Raw genomic sequence first — 5,277 nt, 5'->3', positions numbered from 1 at the left:
CCCCCCCCCCAAAAAAAAAAAAAAAAAAAAAGGATACAAAAACTAACGTTTCATTTGCCAGCAGGCTAAGGAGCGAGGCTGGCAAGCATCCTTTAAACGATAATTAAAAAGAAGGATAGAAAGAGCTCATTAAGAATTCCAAAACGTCCCCGCCTGTAAATTTTCATTTATTTTGGTCTGTTGCTATTAGCATGCTTTTATAAATGCAGCTTTGAAGTTCTGTCTGGTTTACAGTTTAAACAGGGAGTTACCAGGGCAATTGGGCGCCTAGACCCCAAGCCTCTGGCTCAGTTCCCTCATACAGTGGCCGCAGCCCTGACTTCTGTTCCTAGAACATAGAAACCCGCCAGCATCTCAGTCTTTAGGCAGAAAGATACTCAACAGGTATCTGAAAATGCTCTGGGAGGGCAAACAACATCAGCCAACAGCTGCCCCCAGGGTGAGGACTTCGCCCAGCTGCTTTTGTGAACAAGTGCTGGAAAAAAGAACAGCACCCACACAGGGCTTTCTCTGTCGACATACAGCCTTTTGTTAAAGTAAGTCTTACTGTGGGTCTGATCCTCGGGATGAGACCTCTGCCTTTTGCAGTCCAAGTGACAAGGAGCCAGTGCTGCGTAGCTGTTGGACTGCCTACACCTGTGAAGGCGATGATGCCGATGAGGCTGAAAGTGGAGCAGCTGACCCATGAATCAGACCTTCCCCGTTCTAGCCTTACGACTTGTGTTGTTTTTTATTTTATTAATTAATTAATTAATTTATTATTCTTTTGCGGTACACGGGCCTCTCACTGTTGTGGCCTCTCCCACTGCGGAGCACAGGCTCCGGATGTGCAGGCCCAGCGGCCATGGCTCACGGGCCCAGCTGCTCCATGGCATGTGGGGTCTTCCCGGACCGGGGCACGAACCCGTGTCCCCTGCATCGGCAGGCGGACTCTCAACCACTGCGCCACCAGGGAAGCCCTTGTTGTTGTTTTTTAGAATGTGTTCCCCATTATGCTAGGTTTTGGATGGGACGTTAAAGAACAGTTCTTTCCTTAGGGCAATTTGTGTTTCCTATGTATTTGGCCCCATCTTTGTGTGCTTCCTGAGCACACAGCCGGTTCTCCAGGTAATTAAATTCCTGCAGCAGAGAGAGATTGTTGTCTTTCAGGCTGTGATTTTAAATATTTTTTAAGGTCTTCTTAAAAGTCACAGGTCCTAAACCTTTTGTTTTCTTTATCTAAAGAGATATATTTTAATCCTGTATTTCTAGTTCACCCTATGTATTTTCTCATTCTTTGTTCTTCACTTGCGTTCAGGAGACCTGCTTTTAGGACCTACACAATTTATTTCCTTCTCTAATCTCTGGCTACCAGTTTATTATTATTATTATTTACTTATTTATTTTTTGGCCATGCTGTGCAGCTTGTGGGATATTAGTTCCCTGACAAGGGATTAAACCTGGGCCCTCAGCCGTGAAAGCGCAGAGTCCTAACCACTGAACGGCGAGGGAATTCCCTGGCTACTGTTCTTTAAAAAATAAGTTTATTTATTTATTTCTGGCTGTGTTGGGTCTTTGTTGCTGTGCGTGGGCTTTCTCTAGTTGCGGCAAGAGGGGGCTACTCTTTGTTGCGGTGCGCGGGCTTCTCATTGCGGTGGCTTCTCTTACTGTGGAGCATGGGCTCCTAGGCGCGCGGACTTCAGTAATTGTGGCACACGGGCTCAGTAGTTGTGGCACACAGACTTAGTTGTTCTGCAGCATCTGGGATCTTCCCAGACCAGGGCTCGAACCTGTGTCCGCTGCATTGGCAGGTGGATTCTTAACCACTGTGCCACCAGGGAAGTCCCTGGCTACCGGTTTTTAATAGAAAAACATTATAGAACTTAGAGTTAAGCACCACTTTTCCTTCCAAACCCAGCTTAAACTGAGCTGTCAAATCAGGAGTTCTCTAGCTGCTTCGTACCTGCTTATTCCTTACCTTTGTTGTTTACGTCATTGGTTTACACCTTTGCCTGCACATTTGGAATGATCTGGAAGACTAAGAAATACCGGGGCCCACCCCCAGAGATTTTGATGTGATTGGTCTGGGATGCAGCCTGGGCATCAGGATATTTACTTATTTTCTTGATTTGTCTAGTTGTTTTCCCCCCAGCTCTGTTGAGATAAAACATAAGGACTCTCTCTCTCTCTCTCTCTCTTTTTTTTTAAAAAAATTATTTATTTATTTTTGGCTACGTTGGGTCTTCATTGCTGTGCGCGGGCTTTCTCTAGTTATGGCGAGCGGGGGCTACTCTTGGTTGCAGTGCGCGGGCTTCTCATTGTGGTGACTTCTCTTGTTGCGGAGCACGGGCTCTAGGCGCGTGGGCTTCAGCAGTTGGGGCTCGCGGGCTCTGGAGCGCAGGCTGAGTAGTTGTGGCGCACGGGCTTAGTTGCTCCGCGGCATGTGAGATCTTCCCGGACCAGGGCTCCAACCCGTGTCCCCTGCTTTGGCAGGCAGGTTCTTAACCACTGTGCCACCAGGGAAGCCCCAAACATCAGGATTCTTAAGGGCAAGTCCAATAAGTTCACAAGTTAGGGAACCACGGTTACATTATATGCATTAATATTTGCTTATAGTCCTGAATTCCATTCACGTTTATACTGGCAGTAAACATTTATCAAGCACTTGCATGCACTGTTCTGAAAACTTTACTTATTTTACCTTATTTAAGCCTCAAAATTCTGTCCAGTAGGTGCTTTTATCATCCCCATTTTACAGATGAGATTGAATAATTACTTTTCAATAATTACTTACTTTTACAGTAAGATTAAACAATTTCAAGATCATAATGCTTGCACATAAGGAATATACATGTTCTAGTTCCTTTATCCAAAGGATAATGAATTAAAATTTTTCTTCTAGTAATTTTTAGATGAACAAAACAGAGAAACAGGCCCTCAGCATAGAGAGGTAATATTTGCAAGTAACAGATAATGGAACTACTGGTGTCACGTTTTGCTTACATTTTCATTAAGGAGAATGATCTCCAAAATCCCCAAGTTTAGATTTGGAATAAACCTCGTAGGAAGAAGTTGAAACTCAGGATAAATGAGAAACTGGTGAGAGAGCTAGTCATTGAATTTTAAGGTTAGCATGGATATTTCTAGTATTTAAAAGGCTTTCAATAACTAGTTGGAAAACAAAGCTGGGGTGGGAGGACTTAAAAACCATGCCATTTAACTCTGTTATCATAAAGGTGAGGAAATTGGGGCCCAGAGATGTAAAGTGACTTGCCTGCTATCACATAGCAGAGTCAGGATTGAAATCAATGTTTTCCCACTCAGTCCGCTACCAAATGCTTTTCCTTCACCTATTGAAACAATTACATGATTTCCCCTTGTTCTGTTAATGTGGAGAATTACTTTGATTTATTGATTTTCTTTTTTTGTTACTTATGGGAAATTTAAAACATGTACAAAGATAGAAGAATATAAAGAATTGTTTTGTATCTAGTACCCTGCTTCTACAGTTATCCACTCATGGCTGTTTATTTCATCCTTAGCCCCATCCAGTCCCCCTTCCCAGATAATTTTATGCCAAATAGCAGACATATTTCATTTGTAAGTATTTCAGTATGTATCTTTAAAAGATACAGACTTAAATATATATACATATGTGTGTGTGTGTATAAAACATAATACCATTGTCACACCTAAAAATATTGTAATTCCTTAATCCCAGCAAATTTCCAATGTTCAAATTTCTTCAGTTGTCTTAGAAATGTCGTAAATGTTTTCTTTTACAATTTGCTTGTATCAGCATCCAAATAAGGTCTACACATTGAGATTGATTAATATTCTTAGTTTTCTTTCAATCTATAGAGTTTGACTCTATCCCCTTCCTTTTTTTAAAATTTTAAAATTTTATTTATTTTTTATGCAGCAGGTTCTTATTAGTTATCTTTTATACATACTAGTGTATATATGTCAATCTCAATCTCCCAATTCATCCCACCACCACCACCACCACCACCACCACCACCACCCCTCCTCCACTTTCCCCCCTTGGTGTCCATACGTTTGTTCTCTACATCTGTGTCTCTATTTCTGCCCTGCAGACTGGTTATTCTGTACCACTTTTCTAGGTTCCACATATATGTGTTAATATACGATATTTGTTTTTCTCTTTCTGACTTACTTCACTCTGTATGACAGTCTCTAGATCCATCCACGTCTACAAATGACCCAATTTTGTTCCTTTTTATGGCTGAGTAATACTCCATTGAATATATGTATCACATCTTCTTTATCCATTCGTCTGTCGATGGGCATTTAGCTTGCTTCCATGTCCTGGTTGTTGTAAATAGTGCTGCAATGAACATTGGGGTGCATGTGTCTTTTTGAATTATGGTTTTCTCTGGGTATATGCCCAGTAGTGGGATTGCTGGGTCATATGGTAATTCTATTTTTAGATTTTTAAGGAACCTCCATACTGTTCTCCATAGTGGCTGTATCAATTTACATTCCTACCAACAGGGCAAGAGGGTTCCCTTTTCTCCACACCCTCTCCAGCATTTGTTGTTTGTAGATTTTCTGATGATGCCCATTCTAACTGGTGTGAGGTGATACCTCATTGTAGTTTTGATTTGCACTTCTCTAATAATTAGTGACGTTCAGCAGATTTTCATGTGCTTCTTGACCATCTGTGTCTTCTTTGGAGAAATGTCTATTTAGGTGTTCTGCCCATTTTTGGATTGGGTTGTTTGCTTCTTTAATATTGAGCTGCAGGGCTTCCCTGGCGGCACAGTGGTTGAGAGTCCACCTGCCGATGCAGGAGACACTGGTTCGTGCCCTGGTCCGGGAAGATCCCACATGCCGTGGAGCGGCTGGGCCCGTGAGCCATGGCCGCTGAGCCTGCGCGTCCGGAGCCTGTGCTCCGCAATGGGAGAGGCCACAACAGTGAGAGGCCCATGTACCGCAAAAAAAATTGAGCTGCGTGAGCTGTTTATATATTTTGGACATTAATCCTTTGTCCACTGATTCGTTTGCAAATATTTTCTCCCATTCTCAGGGTTGTCTTTTTGACTTGTTTGTAGTTTCCTTTGCTTTGCAAAAGCTTTTAAGTTTCATTAGGTCCCATTTGTTTATTTTTGTTTTTATTTCTGTTACTCTAGGAGGTGGATCAAAAAAGATCTTGCTGGGGCTTCCCTGGTGGCACAGTGGTTTGAGAGTCTGCCTGCCGATGCAGGGGACATGGGTTCGTGCCCTGGTCCAGGAAGATCCCACATGCCGCGGAGTGGCTGGGCCCATGAGCCATGG

At 42.8% G+C, this 5,277-nt stretch overlaps 1 protein-coding gene across 1 annotated transcript in view; it reads left to right on the top strand.

Moving 5' to 3' along the window:
• Positions 1 to 5,277, top strand: part of COA8 (cytochrome c oxidase assembly factor 8) — a 34,830-nt gene that overhangs the window by 958 nt on the left and 28,595 nt on the right. The window lies entirely within an intron of this gene.

Source organism: Lipotes vexillifer, unplaced genomic scaffold (assembly GCF_000442215.2).
Source record: "Lipotes vexillifer unplaced genomic scaffold, Lipotes_vexillifer_v1.1 scaffold584, whole genome shotgun sequence".
Lineage (NCBI taxonomy): Eukaryota > Metazoa > Chordata > Mammalia > Artiodactyla > Lipotidae > Lipotes > Lipotes vexillifer.
Note: the sequence above shows the minus strand (reverse complement) of the source record. Positions and strands in the feature narration are given on the sequence as shown.